At 48.7% G+C, this 23347-nt stretch overlaps 1 protein-coding gene across 3 annotated transcripts in view; it reads right to left on the reverse strand.

Annotated features, from left to right (window-relative positions):
• Positions 1-23347, reverse strand: part of arl15b (ADP-ribosylation factor-like 15b) — a 373635-nt gene that overhangs the window by 63747 nt on the left and 286541 nt on the right. The window lies entirely within an intron of this gene.

Below are 23347 nucleotides of genomic sequence, written 5' to 3' on the forward strand. Positions count from 1 at the left end.
TTGTATGGCATCGCCCGGTGAGGCAGGGGTGAGCCATGCCTTTCTGAAACAGAGCACACAGCAGTGCATTGTTAGGATGGTACACACTGACACCATGCATTGGTTGTGGATGGAGAAAATGCGCATAGGGTGTCAATCAAGTGGGCCGCTTTGTCCTGGATGAGTGTTGTTGGAGCTGTATTCACCCAAGCAAGTACAGGATATTTCATGACACTCCCAACTATGCTTTGGGGAGTCAGGTGGTGAGTTACTCACCACAGAATTTCCAGACCCTGACCTGCTCTTATAGCCACAGTATTTTTATGGCTGGTTCAGTTCAGTTTCTGGTCAAGGTTAACCTCCAAGATTTTGATAGTCGTGTTTCAGTGATGGCAATGCCACGGAATATCAAAGGGGATGGTTAAGATTCTCTCTTGCTGAAGTAGCAATTGAGCCTCAGAAACTGACCTACTCTGGCGTCAAAGATAGAGCTGCATAAGCTGCTCCCATGCTGCGATGAAGGCCGACAGCTGGAAGTGTGGATCAAAAGGCAAAATCTGTGAGGTAGCAGAAATGACCTCCAAAGATGGATTTGATAATCGCATCTAAACCAGCAAGAGAGTCTCAAAACAAATCCTGTGAGCAAAAGCCTTTCGTTTAGGCAATTAAACAATTCCTGCTCATCTGGTAGTGGACTTACTGTAGATTGAATCGGCAGTGTTTCTTGGAGGCAGCTGGTAACTATCCCCATTTTGGTTAATCGTCAAAAATATGTTATACGTTATTGCCGTCAAATTTATTAATACAAGAAAAGTTACATCGTCTACATCGCACCTTTATACGTCATACAAAACTTTACAACTCCGGCACTTCAAACTCTATATATATCTCATTAGCTGTCCCTTCAAGAAAAGTAGTTTATCTGAGTTTTTGACCTACCCACTCATTTTTTACTTTGGTCAGTGCTGCACAAGCACTCAAGAAAGACGGTGCCGCGCTGCTAAAAGATCCTACCCAAAATATTAAACCAATCTCACTCTTTAAGGTGTTGATTGGTCCAATATACATGTTCAAATTATTATATTTTTATTTGATTTTCTAGTGCATTTGTTCTTCAACTCTTATAAATATCACTCAGTACATTCATTATAGTTCAATTAGAATTTTGCACCTCATTGCTGTGCCTGACCCAGTTCTAGCTGTTGAGGAATTCTGACCTGATAGAAGTGCGCAACAACAGCACAAATATATTAATCAAGGTGAGTTTAGTGTCTAGAAAAGCTAAACCTAGTCTTGTCTAAGCTGGTCTGAAATACTTTCAGAATGAAATTCTTTTGCATATATTTGAAATTCTCTAATGATATTCAGGTGCAAGCCTTAAGGCACTATTACATTTGACTTGCATTTAACTATCTGCCAGAGGGTGGATTAATTAAGTATGCTGGAAACAACTCTTCCATGGCTATCATTGTGTCTGGCTACAGCAAAGATGTGTATAATAGATTAACTTCCTTTGATGAATACCTAGAATACAAATATCAAATAAAATTATTGAAAGGCCTGTTTTAAGAAAAGATAATTTTAAGATTCCTTTTATAAGCAAGATTCTCATAGTTAACTTAAATCCTTATTTTTAAAATTTCAACTACTCATGGTGCTTTCCACGCTCCTAGCCTTGTTTTCAGATAGCTACCAGGAGACAACACAAAGGCAATCTAGAGAAGATAAAATTTAAATCCATCTCAAAGGCTGTATCTCGATACTGTAATTCAGTTGTAGAGGAATCTACCCTGCGATACTAGTGCTATTAAGCATTACACTCAAGAGAAATTTTGAAGTGTTTTGGGAAAATTCAATTTTTCTGAAGCTGACCTGATATTGTTCCACACTAAATTTATCATAAATCAAAATAAATTTATTTAGAAAAGGCTGTTGTGAAACAAATCAGTATTAAAGGACTTGATCATAGAATTATACAGCACAGATAGATGCTGGACAGACTAGTGTGTGTGAGATAGCTCGTTGGTAAAGCAATCCAATTCATCCCACTCCCCTGATCTTCCTCCATTGATAAACCTATGCAACAATTAAATGGCCATTTTATTTATAAGCTTCAGCTTATTTTCCATCAATTTGACTTTTCAAGAGACAGTTTTAAATCAAGGACTTGAATATCATTAAGTGATCAAGAAACATCAATTTGTTTTAAGCATAAAAAAGTCTGTAATAAAGATAATACTGCACTTGATTGACACCAAGGGAGTAGGTGCAGATGATGAAAGGAAAGATGTCAAGCTACAGAATGACCAAAGGCTACTGTTTGTTCTCATATTAACACAAATGGAGATGTTAAAGGAAGTAGATTGGTGCACATTTGTTGGCTTTACTTTAGTTTTCTGAGCCTGAGTAATTGACAACTCTATAATAAATAAGGAAATAGTTATTGATATCTGCCAGGAGCATTAATCCATTTACAGTCAACTTTTAATAACTATAGAAGCAGGAATAATACCCACAGTCCTAACTATCTCTCCCAAAGGCTCATGAAACAAGCTTTGGTGATACAAAAACAGCACTCAGGTTATGTCAAATTGTATTACACAGCTCATAGTTAAATTAATCAAGAAAACACAATTCTACCCAGTGCCCCATAACCCAGGAGCTGTGTAAAACTACAATTTAAAAAAGAAAATATACAAAGGGACAAGACGTCCTAGCATGCAGTGTAACTTTGTTTGTATGTGCTTTGAGAAAATTAAGTGAACTTTATGAAAAGGAAAATATTAAGACATGCAAGACGTTGTGTGGCATTGGCTATTTCTTTTGAATTCTGGTGTGATTCGGTGGTTTAGCCTTATTATTTTTAACACAGGTGATACACCAATCTTTCTGAAAAATTGAATGAATAATAATTTATTGACATAGATTCAATTTCAATGGAAATTCAGGCTATAATTGAAAAATTCAGGCCATTTTTCTTTCTGACTTACTTTTAGCTCCTGATTAACTTAATCTTTTTAAGTTTAGCGAAGCTAGATGGACATTAGGAATAAATAAAGAGGTTATGTTAAAGCAGGATTGGAGAAGGCTCATGTGAACCAACACAGCCTGATTGGGCGGAATGGTCTGTTTCTCTGATGTATATTTTGTGCCCCCATGATATCGGCGAAGGTAACAGTTAAATTACTCGATGAGTAATCCAGATGCATACACTAATGATCTAGAAACAAGTTCAAATTGTACATGATAGCTCAGGAATTTAAGTGCAATCAAGTAAATAAATTTGGAATAAAAATTGTCTTAAAGACTCATCATCTGCCTACTGCTTTTGCTGTCAAAGTGGATAAGCTGACATTATCCACATTATACTGCATCGGCCATGCATTTTCCCACTGATTCAGTGTACCCAAATCACACTGAAGCATCTCTGCATCTTCCTCACAGCTCATCCTCCCACCCAGCTTTGTATCACCTGTAAATTTGGAGATATTACATTTAATTCCCTCATTTAAAACATTAATATATATTGTGAGTAGCACTCATCCCTGTGGTGGTCCCCACTAGTCACTTCCTGCCATTCTGGGCTGGTTTAGCACAGGGCTAAATCGCTGGCTTTGAAAGCAGATCAAGGCAGGCCAGCAGCACGGTTCAATTCCCATACCAGCCTCCCCGAACAGGCGCCGGAATGTGGCGATTTGGTGGAATGTGGCTTTTCACAGTAACTTCATTTGAAGCCTACTTGTGACAATAAGCGATTTTCATTTCATTCAGAAAAAGACTAGTTTATTCCTACTCGGTTTTGTCTGCCATCTAGTTTTCTATCCATTCAATACGCTACCTCCAGTCCCATTTTTTAGATACTAATCTCTTATGCCAAAAGCCTTCCGAAAGTCCAAGTAAACCACAACTCTGTTCGTTAAATCCTCGAAGAATTCCAGTGGATTTGTGAAGCATGATTTCCCTTTTGTAAATCCATGCTGACTCTGTCCAATCCTGCCACCGTTTTCCAAGTGGACTGCTATTAAATCTTTTAAGTGGACTCTCGCAATTTGCCCACTATCAACTTTAAGCTCACTGGTTCAGAGAGCCAGGATAATGCTCTTTAGATCTGGATTCAAATCCCATCAGGGCAGTTGGTGGATTTTGAACTCAATAAAAAACAAATCTGGAAATAAAAATCGAATGACAACCATTACACCAAATGTTATGAATTCTTAATGGGAAACAAAGAGGTGGCAGACCAATTTCTTTGAATCTGTCCAAGGTGAACACAAATAACCTTCCAGAAATACTCGGGGATAGAGGGTCTAGCACAGGGGTGGGCAAACTTTTCCGTGCAAGGGCCACATTCAGAAATTCACAATTTGAAAGGGCCGCATAGTATTTAAGTAAAATAATTACTTCACCCGGTTACGATTCTGGGCGCCTCATAAAGAACATAGAACAGTACAGCACAGAGCAGACCCTTCGTCCCTCGATGTTGTGCCGAGCAATGATCACCCTACTCAAGTCAACGTACCCACCCTATGCCAGTAAGTAACCCAACAGCCCCCCCTCCCCCCATTAACCTGGTCTAGCATGAATGAGGAATTTTAGAAAATCCTTATTAGTCAGGAAATTGTAGGGATTAAAACCCAATATGTCCCCAGTGCCTGATTCTCTGCATCCCAGACTACTTAAGGAAGTGGCCCTAGAGATAGTGGACACATTAGTTACAATTTTCCAGCATTCTATAGCTTCTAGAATGGATTGGAGGGGAACTAATGTAACCCCACATTTTAAAAAAAGGAGAGAGAAAATGGGGAATTATAGACCGGTTAGTGTGACATTGGTGGTGGGGAAAATGCTGGAGTCAATTATTAAGGATGAACTAACTGAGCATTTGGAAAGTGGGGGCAGGATCAGTCCAAGTCAGCATGGATTCACTGAAGAGAAATCATGCTTGACAAATCTTAAATTTTTGAGCGTGTGACCAGTAGAGTGGACAAGGGTGAAACAGTGGATGTGTGGGGCGGGATTCTCTCAGCCCAGGCCGGGCCGGAGAATCAGCGGGCCGGGCACGAATTGCGCGCCGCCGGCCCAATGCCTGTCCGCCGATTCTCCGGAGAGCGGAGAATCGGCACCATTGGCAGTTGCATGGCTCTACGCAGCCCCCCCAGGGCGATTCTCCGCCCAGGATGGGGCGAGCAGCCGCATAGAAAATCCGAGACCCGCCGGCACCATCCACGTGTGGTTTTACCTGGCGGGACCTCAGCGTGCATCCATCCGGGGGTGGCCTGGTGGTGGTGGGGCCTCCACTGCGGCTTGTCCCACGATCGGAGCCTACCGATTGGCACCGGTCGCAGCGCACATGCACAGACCTGTGGTGCCCATTTGATGCTGGTATCAGCAGCTGGAGCGGCGTGGATCGCACCAGTGCCGTGCTGGCCCCCTGTAGGGGTCAGAATTGCTGCTCCTGGGGGCATGTTGATGCCGTCGTGTTTACGATGGCGTCAACACTTAGCCTCAAGATCAGAGAATCCCTCCCATTGTATCTTTTAAAAGGCTTTTGACAAGGTCCAACACAAGAGATTAGTGAGCAAAATTAAAGCTCATGGTATTGGGGGTAATCATTGACGTGGATAGAAATGGGTTGACAGACAGGAAGCAGAGTGTGAATAAATGGGTCCTTTTCAGACTGGCAGGCAGTGACTAGTGGGGTACTACAGGGTTCAGTGCTGGGATCCCAGCTGTTTACAATGGACTTTAAGGATTTGGAGGAAGGAATTGCATGAAATATCTCCAAATTTGCAGATGACACTAAGCGGGGTGGCAGTGTGTGCTGTGAGGAGGATGCAAAGAGGCTGCAGGGTGAGTTGGACAGGCTGGCTGAGTGAGCAAATACAATATAATATGAGTAAATGTGAGGTTATCATCTTTGGTGGCAAAAATAGGAAGACAGATTATCTGAATGGTGGCAGTTTAGGAAAAGTGGAAGTGCAACAAACACCTGGATGTCATGGTGGAACAGTCACTGAAGGTGGGCATGCAGGTACAGCTGGCGGTGAGGAAAGCTAATGGCATGCTGGCCTTTATAGCGAGAGGATTTAAGTATAGGGGTAGGGATGTCTTGCTGCAGTTGTACAGGGCCTTGGTGAGGCCACACCTTGTGTATTGTGTGCAGTTTTGGTCTCCTAGTTTGAGGAAGGACATTCTTGCTAAGGAGGGTATCCAGCGAAGGTTACCCAGATTAATTCCCGGGATGGCAGGACTGACACATGATGAAAGACTGGATCATCTGGGCTTGTACTCACTGGAGCTTAGAAGAATGAGAGTGGATCTCAAAGAAACATATAAAATCCTGATGGTGCTGGACAGGCTGGATGCGGGAAGAATGTGCCCGATGTTGGGGACATATAGAACTCGGGATCACGGCCTAAGAGTAAGGGGGAAACCATTCAGGAAGATTGAGATGAGGAAGAGCCTCTTCTCTCAGAGAGGTCTGAACTTGTGGAATTCTCTACCGCAGAAAGCTATGGAGCCAGTTTGTTGGATATATTCAAGAGGGAGCTGGACTTGGCTCTTGCCTCTAAAGAAATCAAGGGGCATAGAGAGAATGCAGGAGTGGGATATGAATTTGCATGATCATATTGAATTGTTGTGCAGGCTCGAGGGGTCAAATGGCCTCCTCCTGCACCTATTTTCTATGTTTCTATGAGCTATCCTCCAATCTGTGGGATCAGTACCAGAGAATCTAGAAAGATGACCACCAATGCATCCACTGTTTCTAGGGCCACTTCTTTAAGTACACTGGGATGTACATTATCAGGCCGTGGGGATTTATTGGCCTTCAATCCCATAAATTTCCCTACTACTGATTTCCTTCTGTTCCTCCCTTTCACTAAACCATGTTGCCCACCATTTCTGATATGTTATTTCTATCCTCCTTTGTGAAGGCAGACCAAAGCATGCATTTAGTTGGTCAGCCATTTCTTTGTTCCCCCTCATAAATCCCCATTTCTGACTGCAAGGGATCTACATTTGTCTTCACCAATATTCATCTCTTTCCATACCTATAGAAACTTTTACACTCGGTTTTTAATGTTCCCAAGAGTTTACTCTTGTACTCTATTTTCTCCCTTGTAATCAATCTCTTTGGCCTCTTTGCTGAATTCTAAACTGTTTCCAATCTTCAGGTCTGCTGTGTTTTCTGGCCAAGTTGTCTGCTTCTTCCTTGGATTGAATACTATCTCCAAATTCCCTTGTAATCCATGGTTTGGCCACATTTTGAGTCTTATTTCTGCGCCTGACAGGAATGAATAATCGTTGCAGTTCACCATGGGCCCTTTTGAAAGTTTGATGTTGCCTGTCCACTCACATCCCTTTAAGCAACGTCTCCCAATCCATCATAGCCAACTCGTGCCTCATACCATCGTAGGTTTTGTTATTTAGATTCAGGGCCCTAGTCTCAGAATCAACTACATCACTCTCCACCTTGATGAAAAATTCCATCATATTATGGTCGCTCATCCCCAAGGGATCTTGCAGAACTAGATTACCAATTACTCCTTTCTCATTACACGGAACCCAGTCGAGAATGACCTGTTCTCTTGAGAGAACATCACCCTCAGGCAGAGCAAAAAAGGAGACAAGTGTGAAGAGGGAGGTCGTCAATGCAGGATTGAGGGTGTTGTACCTAAATGCACGCAGTATACGGAACAAGGTAAATGAGCTTGTTGTGCACATTGAAATTGGCCGTTACGATGTTGTGGGCATCGCAGACGTGGCGGCAAGGGGATCAGGGCTGGGATCTAAATATCCAAGGATATATGTCCTATCAAAAGGACAGGCATTTGGGCAAAGGGGGCAGGGTTGCATTGTTAGCAAGGAATGAAGTTAAATTGATAGCAAGGAGCGATATAGGATCAGAAGGCATAGAATCTCTGTGGGTAGAGTTGAGGAATCGTAAAGGTAAAAAGACCCTGATGGGAGTTATCTAAAGGGCCCCAAGTAGTCGTCAGGATGTGGGGCAGAAAATAAATCAGGAGATGGAAAAGGCACGTTAAAAGAAGCAATATTACAATAATCATGAGGGACTTCATGGGACTGGGAAAATCAGGTTGGTAGTGGATCCCAAGAAAAGGAATTTGTGGAATGTCGAAGAGATGTTTTTTTGGAGCAGCTTGTGATAGAGTTTACTAGGGAACAGGCAATTCTGGATTTGGTGATGTGTAATGAGGCAGACTTGATTAGGGGACTGAAGGTGAAGGAACCCTTAGGGAGATGTGACCCTGTTTACCCTGCAGTTTGAGAGGGAGAAGCTGCAATCAGATGTAATGGTATTGCAATTAAATAAGGTTAACTACAAAGACATGAGGGAGTAGCTGGCCAGAGTTGATTGGAAAAGGAATCTAGCAGGGAAGACAGTGGAACAACAATGGCAGGAGTTTTTGGGAGTTATTCGGAAGGCACAACAGAAATTCATCCCAAGGAGAAGGAAACATGCCAAGGGGAGGACAAGGCATCCATGGCTGACGAGGGAAGTTAAGGACAACATAAAAGCTAAAGAAAAAACATACAAAGTGGCGAGGATTAGTGGGAAGCCAGAGGATTGGGAAGCCTTTAAAAGCGAGCAGAGGACAACTAAAAAAGCAACAAGGGGGGCGAAGATGAAGTATGAGTGCTAGCTAGTAATATAAAGGAAGATAGGAAGAGATTTTTTCAACATATAAAAGATAAGAGAGAGGCAAAAATAGACATTGGACCACTGGAAAATGTGGCTGGAAAGTAATAATAGGAAACAAAGAAATGACAGACAAACTGAATAGTTGCTTTGCATCAGTCTTCATGGTGGAAGACATCAGTGGGATGCCAGAGCTCCAGGAGAACCAGAGGGTAGAGGTGAGTGCAGTGGCCATCACGAAGGAGAAGATTCTGGGGAAACTGAAAGGTCTGAAGGTGGATAAATCACCTGTGCCGGATGGACTACACCCCAGGAGATAGATAAAAGAGATAGCTGAGGAAATGGTGGAGGCATTGATGGTGATCTTTCAGGAATCACTGGAGGTGGGAAGTATCCCAGAGGACTGGAAAGTGGCTAATGTAACACCCCTGTTTAAGAAGGGAAGGAGGCAGAAGACGGGAAATTATAGGCCAGCTAGCCTGACATCGGTCATTGGTAAGATTTTAGAGTCAATTATTAAAGATGAGATCGCAGAGTACTTGGAAGTGCATGATAAAATAGGACCGAGTCAGGTTGGCTTCGCCATGGGGAGGTCATGCCTGCAAATCTGTTAGAGTTCTTTGAGCAAGTCACAAGGAGGTTAGACAAAGGAGAACCAGTGGACGTGTTTTGTTTAGATTTCCAGAAAGCCTTTGACAAGGTGCCACATAGGAGACTGTTAAATAAGTTAAAAGCCCATGGTGTTAAGGGTAAGATCCTGGCATGGACAGAGGATTGGCTGACTGGCAGAAGGCAGAGAGTGGGGATAAAGGGTTCTTTTTCAGGATGGCAGCCGGTGACTAGTGGAAGCCTCAGGGGTCGGTGCTGGGACCACAACTTTTCACAATATACATTAATGATCTGGAAGAAGGAACTGAAGACACTGTTGCTAACTTTGCAGATGATTCAAAGATCTGTAGTGGGACAGGTAGTATTGAGGAAGCAATGGGGCTGCAGAAGGACTTGGACAGGCGAGGAAAGTGGGCAAAGAAGTGGCAGATGGAATACAATGTGGAAACGTGTGAGGTTATGCACTTTGGAAGGAGGAATTTAGGCATAGACTATTTTCTAAATGGGGAGGTGTTTGGGAAATCAGAAGCCCAAAGGGACTTGGGAGTCCTTGTTCACAATTCTCTTAAGGTTAATGTGCAGGTTCAGTCGGCAGTTAGGAAAGCAAATGGAATGTTAGCATTCATGTCGAGAGGGCTAGAATACAAGACCAGGGATGCACTTCTGTTGCGATATAAGGCTCTGGTTATTTGGAGTATTGTGAGCAGTTTTGGGCCCCGTATCTAAGGAAGGATGTGCTGGCCTTGGAAAGGGTCCAGAGTAGGTTCACAAGAATGATCCCTGGAATGAAGAGTTTGTCGTATGAGGAATGGTGGAGGACTCTGGGTCTGTACTTGTTAGAGTTTAGAAGGAAGAGGGGGTTCTTATTGAAACATACAGAACACTGCGAGGCCTGGATAGAGTGGACGTGGAGAGGATGTTTCCACTTGTAGGAAAAACTAGAAGCAGAGGACACAATCTCAGGCTGAAGGGGCGATCCTTTAAAACAGAGATGAGGAGGAATTTCTTCAACCAGAGGGTGGTGAATCTGTGGAACTCTTTACCACAGAAAGCTGTGGAGGCTAAATCACTGAGTGTCTTTAAGACAGAGATAGTTAGGTTTTTGATTAATAAGGGGATCAAGGGATATCGGGAGAAGGCAGGAGAATGGGGATGAGAAAAATATCAGCCATGATTGAATGGCGGAGCAGACTCGATGGGCCGAGTGGCCCCATTCTGCTCCTATGTCTTATGGTATTATTCCAAAAAACCATCCTGTATGCACTCCATGAACTGGAACATAGAACATACAGTGCAGAAGGAGGCCATTCGGCCATCGAGTCTGCACCGACCCACTTAAGCCCTCACTTCAACCCTATCCCCGTAACCCAATAACCCTTCTTTTTTGGTCACTAAGGGCAATTTATCGTGGCCACTTGTGCTGCTGAGCTGTCCTACTAATTCTATTAGTAATTTTATTACTATTACTAATTCTATTAGTAATTCTACTGATAGTATTCCTCCTCTATTGTTACAAATTTGAATTATCCAATCTATATGCAGATAAAAGTCATCCATAATTACAGATATTCCTTTATTCATAGAATCCCTACAGTGCAGGAGACCATTCGGCCCATCGAGACTTCACATACCCTAGAAAGAACACCAATTCTAGGCCCAATCTCCCCTGCCCCATCCCTGAAACCCCATCAAACTTTTGGACACTTAGGAGCAATTTAGCATGGCCAATCCACCTTACCTGCACATCTTTGGACTGTGGGAGGAAACAGGAGCACCCGGAGGAAATGGGAAGAATGTGAAAACTCCACAAAGACAGCCAACCGAGGTTTGAATTTAACATGGGTTCCAGGTGCTGCGAGACAGCAGTGCTAACTACTGAGCCACCGTGCCGTTCTTCATCGCATGCCTCTCTAATTTCCTGTTTAATGCCATTCCCAACATCACCACTACAGTTTGGGGGGGTCTATATACTACTCATGCTAACAATTCATGGCCCTTGATATTTCTTAGTCCTACCCATACCGATTACACATCATTGGAGCCGATATCCTTTCTCACTATTGCATTAATTTTTCTCTTTAACCAGGAATACAATCACACCATCTTTTCCTTTTTGTCTGTCCTTCCTAAATACTGAATATCCCTGAATTTTAAAGTCCCATCCCTGGTCAACCTGCAGCCATGTCTCCGTAATCCCGACTATATCATACCCATTTACAACTATATGTGTGATTAATTCATCCACTATTGTGAATGCTCTGCACACTAAGGCACAAAACCTTAAGACTTGTCTTTTTAACAGTAATTGTCACAGAATTATACAGTACAAAAGAGGGCCTTTGGCCCATCGAGTCTGCGCCAACGCATGAAAGACACCTGACCTGCCTAATCCCATTTGCCAGCACTTGGCCCATAGCCTTGAATGTTAAGACATGCCAAGTGCTCACCCAGGTACTTTTTAAAGATGTGAGGCAACCCGCCCCTACCACCCTCCCAGGCAGTGCATTCCAAACCATCACCATCCTCTGAGTAAAAATGTTTTTCCTCAAATCCCCCCTAAACCCCCTGCCCCTCACTTGAACTTGTGTCCCTTTGTAACTGCTCCTTCAACAATTGGAACAGCTGCTCCCTATCCACCCTGTCCATGACCTTGATCAGGTCGCTCCTCGGTCTCTCTGCTCCAGCGAAAACAACCCAAGCTTATCCAACCTCTCTTTATAACTAAAATTTTCCATCCCAGGAATCCAAGATGGCGGCCGGCGGAGCACCAGAGGAGTGGAAGCAGTGGGCTCTGGAGCAACAAGCTGCTCTCCTGCGCTGTTTTGCAGATTTCAAGGCTGAGGTACTGAGCTATCTGTAGGAAACGAACAAAATGCTCTCGGAGATTCAGACGACCCAGGGTGCTGCCATCAAGGAGTTGCAGACGCAGGCCACTGAACGAGAGGAGGAGGCCGGGATCCTCGTGAGTAAGGTGGCGGGGCACGAGGCACTCCACAAGAAGTGGCAGGACCGCTTCGAGGAGCTTGATCACCGCATGAGGCGGAAAAATCTGCGGATCTTCGGCCTTGCGGAGGGGCTGGAGGGGTCGGACCTGACAACCTACGTGGCTGCGATGCTGAACTCGCTAGTGGGGGCCGGGTCTTTCCATCTGCCCTTGGAGCTGGAGGGAGCACACAGAGTACTGGCCAGGAGGCCTAAGGAGAATGAACCCCCGCGTGCGGTGCTGGTGAGGTTCCACCGGTTCAGTGATCGGGAGTGTGTGCTGCGCTGGGCCAAGAAGGTGAAGAGCAGCAACTGGGAGAATGGGGTAGTAGGGATCTACCAGGATTGGAGTGCGGAGATGGCTAAGCGGCGGTCCGGGTTTAATCGGACGAAAGAGGTGCTTTACAAGAAGAAGATTAAGTTCGGAATGTTGCAGCCTACGCGCCTGTGGGTAACTTATTCGGACCGGCATTATTATTTCGATTCCCTGGAGGAGGCGTGGGCCTTCATGCGGACGGAGAAACTGGACTTGAACTAGGGGTTGGGGGTTGCGGGGTCGGCTGTACTACTTTATTGCTGGATTCTGCTGTTGCTGTGTTCTCTTTTTCTGTACTTTTACAATTTTGATATGGTTATTTATGGGGGTGCTGTTCTGTTATGTTTTTTGCTGTGGGGCATTGTTTGAGTTTTGTATCTTGCGGGGAGGGTTGGGGGGGTTTGTTGTATTCTATGTCGGGTTGGGGGTATGGAGTGGGGCTGGTATTTGGGCGCTGCGTCAGAAGGGTGTGGTGGGGCAGTGCAAAAGCGCAGGCTTTCCTCTGGTTTCCCGCGCAGCGGGGCTGGGGGATGGAGACGATGACGGGGGGGAGGCGGGGCCTTAACTGGTTCTTCCCCGCGCTGGAGCGGTCCTGGAGGAGGGATGATCCCACTTTGGGAGGGGTCGGGTTATTGGCGGGACATTCCGGGGTCAGCAGAAGTTAGCTGACCCACGGAAGTACAATGGACGACGGTTCGCGGCTAGGAGGGTTCGTAGCCTGGGGGGGGAGGGGGGGGGGGGGGGGAAGGGGAATACCGGGTTGCTGCTGGCAGGATCAGGAAGGAGCTGGTGTTGGCCGGGGGGACAGAGGTGAGGTGTTGTCGCTGTGGGGACTGGGTCGGGCAGGGCGTGCTGGCCTGGGGCGGGCAGTCGACGAGCTATGGCTAGTCGACGGGGGAGGGGGGCGGGACGCCCTCTGATCCGGTTGGTCATCTGGAATGCGAGAGGATTGAATGGGCTGGTGAAGCGGTCGAGGGTATTTGCTCATCTGAGGGGGCTAAAGGCAGATGTGGCAGTGCTTCAGGAGACCCACCTGAAGGTGGCGGACCAGGTCTGTCTGAGGAAGGGATGGGTGGGGCAGGTTTTCCACTCTGGGTTGGATGTGAAGAACCGGGGAGTGGCGATTCTGGTGGGGAAAAATGTGTCGTTTGAGGCATCGGAGGTGGTGGCGGATAAGGGGGTAGGTATGTTATGGTTAGGGGCAGGCTACAAGGAGTGAAGGTGGTACTTGCTAGTGTGTATGCCCCAAATTGGGCTTTATGAGGCGTATGTTGGGACGGGTCCCGGATCTAGAGGTGGGAGGTCTGATCATGGGGGGGGGGGGGGACTTCAATACGGTGTTAGATCCTTCACTGGATCGGTCCAGCTCTAGGACGGGTAGGAGGCCGGCGGCGGGCAAGGTACTGAGAGGGTTTATGGACCAGATGGGTGGGGTGGATCCATGGAGGTTTGTGAGGCCGAGGGCACGGGAGTACTCTTTCTTCTCCCACGTACATAGGGTCTACTCTCGGATAGACTTCTTCGTGGTGAGTAGGGGACTGATTCCGAGAGTGGAGGAGGCCGAGTAGTTGGCCATTGCAATCTCCGACCACGCTCCGCATTGGATGTAGTTGGAGATGGGGGAGGTGCGGGACCAGCGCCCGTTGTGGCGGTTGGATGTGGGGTTGTTGGCGGAGGAGGTGTGTAGGAGGGTCCGGGCAAGTATTGAGGGGTACCTCGAGGTGAATGATATGGGGGAGGTTCAGGTGGGGGTGGTCTGGGAAGCCCTGAAAGCAGTGATTCGTGAGGAGCTTATATCCATCCGGGCACACAGGGAGAGGAGCGAGAGGGATAGACTGGTGGGAAGGATGCTGGAGGTAGACAGGAGGTATGCAGAGGCACCAGAGGAGGGACTGTTGGGGGAGAGACGCAGCCTGCAGGCTAAATTTGATTTGCTGACCACTACAAAAGGCGGAGGCACAGTGGAGGAAGACACAAGGGGCAGTGTATGAACATGGTGAAAAGGCGAGTAGGATGCTGGCTCATCAGCTCCGCAAGGGGGATGTGGCAAAGGAAATTGCTGTAGTGAGAGACAAGAGTGGGAATGTGGTGCGGAAGTGGGTGTAGCCCACCTGGGGAGGCCACTGCCCAACTCAAAATGGAAGATTGCAAGGAATGCAGGGAAAATGAACTTGTTGTAAAGCAAGCAGCTTGCAAAGCGCTTGTATATTGGAACTGCTGCAGAAACCAGACAGCACTGTGAAAAGAAACCAGTTAACATACTAATGAGGCGATACCGGGCAATCCCCAGATACAATGGAAACAAGTTAAGCACAGATCGATACATTGAATGGAAGGCCAGACCTTTCGACGCCAGAGAGGCCCTAAACAATAAGTCCCAAGAACCACCCCAGTGACCGAGGAACTGCCCCATGATTGGGGGGTTCAAACATATCGATTGGGAAGAGACCCAATCGATTCCAAGCAGATAAGGGAGTCCGCCCAAAGGGGCGTGGATCCCCGGGACCAATAAAAGACAGGTCCCACACATGGTTCGGTCTTCTGATCCAGCCCTCCTCTCTCTTTGACCAACACTCCTCCGTGGACCAGCACTTCGACCAGCTTTTGCCAAGAAGATCTTGAACGAGAGAGAGGAGGGGGTTCGGACAGCAGCCGCCAACAAGTAAGTGCCTCACAACGATCGCTACCAGAGATAGGCACTCCTGACCCCTTTTAACTGATACCAACCTGAAGTCTGCGGACCAGAGCAGAGCAAGAGGCCTTGTTCCCTGACCCAGCAGTTCCTTCGAGATAAGTGTTAGTTTATTTAGCGGTAGGAATAAGTTTAATCCTTTTAGCGTGTGCATGGGTAGTTATTATAGTTGTATTATAATAAACTCAGTTGTTTGGACTTACTAATTGGTGTACGGTTTTATCGCTTTGAACTTCACCTTGAAGCTTGTGGCGGTGTCTTAACGACACCTGGCGACTCCAGAACTAAGTGAAGAAACAGAGGCAAATTGAGTGTTCAGCACACTCACCCAAGAAGTCGCAACAGGGGTGGAGGTGAATGAGGTCTTCAAGGACTTTTACGGGGAACTGTACCGGTCGGAGCCAACGGGGGAGACGAGGGGAATGAAGAGGTTCCTCGACGGGCTTTCTTTCCCGAAGGTGCAGGAGGAGAAGGTGGAGGGGTTGGGTGCGCCGATTAAGCTGGAGGAGCTAGTTAAGGGGATCGGGCAGACGCAGTCAGGGAAGACACCGGGGCCGGATGGGTTCCCGGTGGAATTTTATAAAAAGTTTGTGGACCTAGTGGGCCCCTTGCTGGTGCGGACACTCAATGAAGTGTGGGAAGGGGGGACTTTGCCCCTGACGATGTCGCGGGCGCTGATTTCTTTAATCTTAAAGAGGGACAAGGACCCCAGCAGTGTGGTTCATACAGGCCCATATCTCTCCTTAATGTGGATGCCAAGGTGCTGGCAAAAATCCTGGCCACCAGGATAGAGGACTGTGTGCCAGGGGTTGTACACGAGGACCAGACAGGGTTTGTGAAGGGAAGGCAGCTGAACACAAATGTGCGGAGATTGTTGAATGTCATCATGATGCCGGCGATTGAGGGGGAGGCTGAGATAGTGGTGGCGCTGGATACGGAGAAGGCCTTCGATAGAGTGGAGTGGGGGTACTTATGTGAGGTGTTGGGGAGGTTTGGATTTGGTGAAGGGTTTATTAGATGGGTGAGGCTGCTATATGAGGCCCCGATGGCGTGCGTGGCCACGAATGGGAGGAGGTCGGAGTACTTCCTGCTTTACCGAGGGACAAGGCAGGGTTGCCCCGTCCCCCTTGTTGTTTGCACTGGCAATCGAGCCGCTGGCGATGGCATTGAGAGATTCAGAGAGGTGGAGAGGTTTAGTGCGAGGTGGGGAGGAACATAGGGTGTCGTTGTATGCCGATGACCTGTTACTGTATGTGGCGGACCCGGTGGGAGGGATGCCGGGGGTGATGGAGCTGCTAGCTGTGTTTGGGATCTTTTCAGGTTATAAACTAAACTTAGGCAAGAGTGAGGTGTTTGTGGTGCACCCTGGAGACCAGGAGGAAGGAATTGGTAGGCTCCCGCTTAGGAGGGCAGGGGAGAGTTTTAGGTACCTGGGGGTGCAGGTGGCCAGGGACTGGGGGACTCTTCACAAACATAATTTCACCAGACTTGTAGATCAAATGGAGGAGGAGTTCAAGAGATGGGACATGCTGCCATTGTCGTTGGCGGGGAGGGTGCGGTCTGTCAAAATGACGGTGCTTCCGAGGTTCTTGTTCCTCTTTCAGTGCCTGCCCATCTTTATCCCCAAGGTCTTCTTTAGGAGAGCGACTAGCAGTATCTTGAGCTTTGTGTGGGCACATGGGACTCCGAGAGTGAAGAAGGTTTTCCTGGAACGAGGGATGGATAGAGGCGGGCTGGCGCTGCCCAACATTTTGGGGTACTATTGGGTGGCCAATGTGTCAATGGTGCGTAAATGGGTGATGGGAGGGGGGAGGGGCGGCATGGAAAAGAATGGAGATGGCGTCATGTTGAGGTACGAGCCTGGGTGCCATGGTAACGGTGCCGTTGCCGCTCTCCCCTAAGAGGTTTACCACGAGCCCAGTGGTGGCGGCGACCCTAAGAATCTGGGGACAGTGGAGACGGCATAGGGGGGAAACAGGGGGCTGGTGGCCAGGGACTGGAGGCAATCATCGGTTCATCCCGGGGAACAGGGATGGGGGATTTAGGGGGTGGCAAAGGGTGGGCATCAGTAAATTGAGGGACCTGTTTATTGGCGGGAGATTTGCGGGCCTGGGGGAACTGGAAGATAAATTTGGGCTTCCCCAAGGGAACATGTTCAGATACTTGCAGGTAAAGGCGTTTGCTAGGCGACAGGTAGAGGGATTCCCTTTGCTGCCCTCGCGGGGGACGATGGACAGAGTGCTTTCGGGGGTGTGGGTCGGAGAAGGGAAGGTGTCGGACATCTATAAGGTAATGCAGGAGGTGGAGTCGTCGTCAGTGGAGGAGCTGAAGACTAAATGGGAGGGGGAACTCGGGGAGCAGGTAGAGGACGGGACTTGGGCGGATGCCTTGGAGAGAGTCAACTCTTCCTCTTTATGTGCGAGGCTTAGCCTCATCCAATTTAAGGTGCTGCACCGGGCCCACATGTCCGGGACTAGGATGAGTAGGTTCTTTGGGGGTGAGGACAGGTGCACCAGGTGTTCGGGGAGTCCAACGAATCATGCCCATATGTTCTGGGCATGTCCGGCACTAGAAGAATTCTGGAAGGGGGTGGCGGGGACGGTGTCGAGGGTGGTTGGATCCAGGGTCAAACCAGGGTGGGGACTCGTGATTTTCGGAGTTGCGGTGGAGCCGGGAGTGCAGGAGGTGAAAGAGGCCGGTGTCCTGGCCTTTGCGTCCCTAGTAGCCCGGCGGAGGATCTTGCTACAGTGGAAGGACGCGAGGCCCCCAAATGTGGGGACCTGGGTCAATGACATGACGGGATTTATAAAGTTGGAAAGGGTTAAATTTGCCCTGAGATGATCAGTACAAGGGTTCTATAAACGGTGGCTTCACTGCGATGCTGACACTGCGTACACTGATCCCAGACGGCTTCACTGTGACGCTGACTGCAGAACACTGATCCCAGACGGCTTCACTGCGATGCTGACACTGCGTACACTGATCCCAGACGGCTTCACTGTGACGCTGACTGCAGAACACTGATCCCAGACGGCTTCAGCGCGATGCTGACTGCAGGACACTGATCCCAGACGGCTTCACTGCGATGCTGACTGCAGGACACTGATCCCAGACGGCTTCACTGCGATGCTGACTGCAGGACACTGATCCCAGATGGCTTCACTGTGATGCTGACTGCAGGACACTGATCCCAGGCGGCTTCACTGTGACGCTGACTGCAGAACACTGATCCCAGACGGCTTCACTGCGATGCTGACTGCAGGACACTGATCCCAGACGGCTTCACTGCGATGCTGACTGCAGGACACTGATCCCAGATGGCTTCACTGTGATGCTGACTGCAGGACACTGATCCCAGGCGGCTTCAGCGCGATGCTGACTGCAGGACACTGATCCCAGACGGCTTCACTGTGACGCTGACTGCAGAACACTGATCCCAGACGGCTTCACTGCGATGCTGACAGCAGGACACTGATCCCAGACGGCTTCACTGTGACGCCGACTGCAGGACACTGATCCCAGACGGCTTCACTGTGACGCCGACTGCAGAACACTGATCCCAGACGGCTTCAGTGCGATGCTGACTGCAGAACACTGATCCCAGACGGCTTCACTGCGATGCTGGCTGCAGAACACTGATCCCAGACGGCTTCACTGTGATGATGACTGCAGGACACTGATCCCAGACAGCTTCACTGTGATGCTGACTGCAGGACACAGATCCCAGACAGCTACAGCGCGATGCTGGCTGCAGGACACTGATCCCAGACGGCTTCACTGCGATGCTGGCTGCAGGACACTGATCCCAGACGGCTTCACTGTGATGCTGACTGCAGGACACTGATCCCAGGCGGCTTCAGCGCGATGCTGACTGCAGGACACTGATCCCAGACGGCTTCACTGTGATGATGACTGCAGAACACTGATCCCAGACGGCTTCACTGCGATGCTGACTGCAGGACACTGATCCCAGACGGCTTCACTGTGATGATGGCTGCAGGACACTGATCCCAGACGGCTTCACTGCGATGCTGGCTGCAGGACACTGATCCCAGGCGGCTTCAGTGCGATGCTGGCTGCAGGACACTGATCCCAGACGGCTTCACTGCGATGCTGGCTGCAGGACACAGATCCCAGACGGCTTCACTGTGATGATGACTGCAGAACACTGATCCCAGACGGCTTCACTGCGATGCTGACTGCAGGACACTGATCCCAGACAGCTTCACTGTGATGCCGACTGCAGGACACTGATCCCAGACGGCTTCACTGCGATGCTGGCTGCAGGACACAGATCCCAGACGGCTTCACTGCGATGCCGACTGCAGGACACTGATCCCAGACGGGTTCACTGTGATGCCGACTGCAGGACACTGATCCCAGACGGCTTCAGTGCGATGCTGACTGCAGGACACTGATCCCAGACGGCTTCACTGCGATGCTGACTGCAGGACACTGATCCCAGACGGCTTCACTGCGATGCTGACTGCAGGACACTGATCCCAGACGGCTTCAGCGTGATGCTGGCTGCAGGACACTGATCCCAGACGGCTTCACTGCGATGCTGACTGCAGGACACTGATCCCAGACGGCTTCACTGCGATGCTGACTGCAGGACACTGATCCCAGACGGCTTCACTGCGATGCTGACTGCAGGACACTGATCCCAGACAGCTTCAGTGCGATGCTGACTGCAGGACACTGATCCCAGACAGCTTCAGTGCGATGCTGACTGCAGGACACTGATCCCAGACGGCTTCATTGCGATGCTGGCTGCAGGACACTGATCCCAGACAGCTTCACTGTGACGCTGACTGCAGGACACTGATCCCAGACGGCTTCAGCGCGATGCTGACTGCAGGACACTGATCCCAGACGGCTTCACTGTGATGCTGACTGCAGGACACTGATCCCAGACGGGTTCATTGCGATGCTGGCTGCAGGACACAGATCCCAGACAGCTTCAGTGCGATGCTGACTGCAGGACACTGATCCCAGACACCTTCAGTGCGATGCTGACTGCAGAACACTGATCCCAGACGGCTTCACTGTGATGCCGACTGCAGGACACTGATCCCAGACGGCTTCACTGTGATGCCGACTGCAGGACACTGATCCCAGACGGCTTCACTGCGATGCTGACTGCAGGACACTGATCCCAGACGGCTTCACTGTGATGCCGACTGCAGGACACTGATCCCAGACGGCTTCACTGCGATGCTGACTGCAGGACACTGATCCCAGACGGCTTCAGCGTGATGCTGGCTGCAGGACACTGATCCCAGACGGGTTCATTGCGATGCTGGCTGCAGGACACTGATCCCAGGCGGCTTCACTGCTATGCTGACTGCAGGACACTGATCCCAGACGGCTTCACTGTGATGATGACTGCAGGACACTGATCCCAGACGGCTTCAGCGTGATGCCGACTGCAGGACACTGATCCCAGACGGCTTCACTGTGATGCTGACTGCAGGACACTGATCCCAGACGGGTTCACTGCGATGCTGACACTGCGTACACTGATCCCAGACGGCTTCACTGCGATGCCGACTGCAGGACACTGATCCCAGACGGCTTCACTGCGATGCCGACTGCAGGACACTGATCCCAGACGGCTTCACTGCGATGCTGACTGCAGGACACTGATCCCAGACGGCTTCACTGTGATGATGACTGCAGGACACTGATCCCAGACGGCTTCACTGTGATGCTGACTGCAGGACACTGATCCCAGACAGCTTCAGTGCGATGCTGACTGCAGGACACTGATCCCAGACGGCTTCACTGCGATGCTGACTGCAGGACACTGATCCCAGACGGGTTCACTGTGATGCCGACTGCAGGACACTGATCCCAGACAGCTTCACTGCGATGCTGACTGCAGGACACAGATCCCAGACGGCTTCAGTGCGATGCTGGCTGCAGGACACTGATCCCAGACGGCTTCACTGCGATGCTGACTGCAGGACACTGATCCCAGACGGGTTCACTGCGATGCTGGCTGCAGGACACTGATCCCAGACGGCTTCACTGTGATGCTGGCTGCAGGACACTGATCCCAGACGGCTTCAGCGCGATGCTGGCTGCAGGACACTGATCCCAGACAGCTTCAGTGCGATGCTGACTGCAGGACACTGATCCCAGACGGCTTCATTGCGATGCTGGCTGCAGGACACTGATCCCAGACAGCTTCACTGTGACGCTGACTGCAGAACACTGATCCCAGACGGCTTCAGCGCGATGCTGACTGCAGGACACTGATCCCAGACGGCTTCACTGCGATGCTGACTGCAGGACACTGATCCCAGACGGCTTCACTGCGATGCTGGCTGCAGGACACTGATCCCAGACGGCTTCACTGCGATGCTGGCTGCAGGACACTGATCCCAGACGGCTTCACTGTGATGCTGGCTGCAGGACACTGATCCCAGACGGCTTCACTGTGATGCTGGCTGCAGGACACTGATCCCAGACAGCTTCACTGCGATGCTGACTGCAGGACACTGATCCCAGACGGCTTCACTGCGATGCTGACTGCAGGACACTGATCCCAGACAGCTACAGCGCGATGCTGGCTGCAGGACACTGATCCCAGACGGGTTCACTGTGATGCTGACTGCAGGACACTGATCCCAGACGGGTTCACTGTGATGCTGACTGCAGGACACTGATCCCAGACGGGTTCACTGTGATGCTGACTGCAGGACACTGATCCCAGACGGCTTCACTGTGATGCCGACTGCAGGACACTGATCCCAGACGGCTTCACTGCGATGATGGCTGCAGGACACTGGTTGCAAAAAGAAGAACCTTCTTGACCTTATTCTCATCAATCTATCTGCCATGTGTCTGTGGCAGTATTCGTAGAAATGACAATTGCACAGTCCTTGTGTAAATACTCATAAATCTTGCTATTATCTAGGACAAAGCTTCCCACCTGATTGTTTAAGTATCATGGCTGCTGTGTGAACCAGACACAAGATGCACTACAGCAACTCGCCAAGGTTTTGTCCACAGTACTGTCCAAATCCATGGCCTCTATCCCCTTGAAGAGAAAGGGAAGCAAGCACATGGGAGCACTACCACTTGCAAGTTTGCATTCAAGTACCAGATCACCTCGACATAGAAATAAACAGTCGTCCCTCCTTTGTCCCTTGGTCAAATGTCTGGAACTTCTTCCCCAACAACTCCCTGGGATCATCGAAACCACAGGGGCTGCAATGGTTTAAGAAGGCAGCTCACCACCATCTTGTCAAGAGCTATTAGCGAGAGACAATAAAAAAATGTTGGTCTTACAAATGATGGTGACATTCCAAGATTAAGAAAGAAAAATGTAATTGTTGCATGCTGTACTGCATCTTTAATGGTTCGAATTGGTTACCCAATCAATAAAGAGCCTCTTGACGCGTTTTTCAAATATAATCCTGGTTAGGTTTTGCTTTTTCAGATCACAGTCTGAAAGCAGAGCTAATTATATCTTCTAACTTGGAATACTGAAGAAAAGCAATGTAACTAGACACATTTCCCCACGCAGCCTAAAATTGAAACCACCACCAGGCTGGAAATAGCATTCAGATGCCCAAGTCAATCAGGTGGTGTTCTGCAACAGTCCTTTTATAAGATCTGCTTGATAGTTTTGATGTTGTCTGCTCTTTAAGATTATGTATTTTAAAATATCATTTAGCATTTCAAAAGCTAATTCAAATGTTTTTCTCCACAAATGAAAGCAAAATACTGCGATTGCTGGAAATATGAAATTAAAACAGAAAATCCCAGAAATACTCAGCAGGCCTGGCAGCATGTGTAGAGATTGAAGCATTTCAGTTCTGAGTCCGATCAACGGAACAGAGAAAAATTACGTTATGAGTGAGTGAAAGAAGTAGGGTGAGAAAAAGATGAAAAGGGAAGATCAGTGGAGGGCAGTAATCTACAAAACAAAATATTACATGATGGAAGGCCAAAGGGAGTTGCTAATGGGATAAGTAAAGAAACAATAGATGCGCCTGGAGGATATGTGATTGGCAGGATCCTGAATATCTGCTGTCTGAAAGCAAAATAAAGGAATAAGAGAGGAACTACAGAGGAAAAAAACAGCAAAGAAAAA

The sequence above is a fragment of the Scyliorhinus canicula genome, chromosome 3 (genome assembly GCF_902713615.1).
Source record: "Scyliorhinus canicula chromosome 3, sScyCan1.1, whole genome shotgun sequence".
In the NCBI taxonomy this organism is placed as follows: Eukaryota; Metazoa; Chordata; class Chondrichthyes; order Carcharhiniformes; family Scyliorhinidae; genus Scyliorhinus; species Scyliorhinus canicula.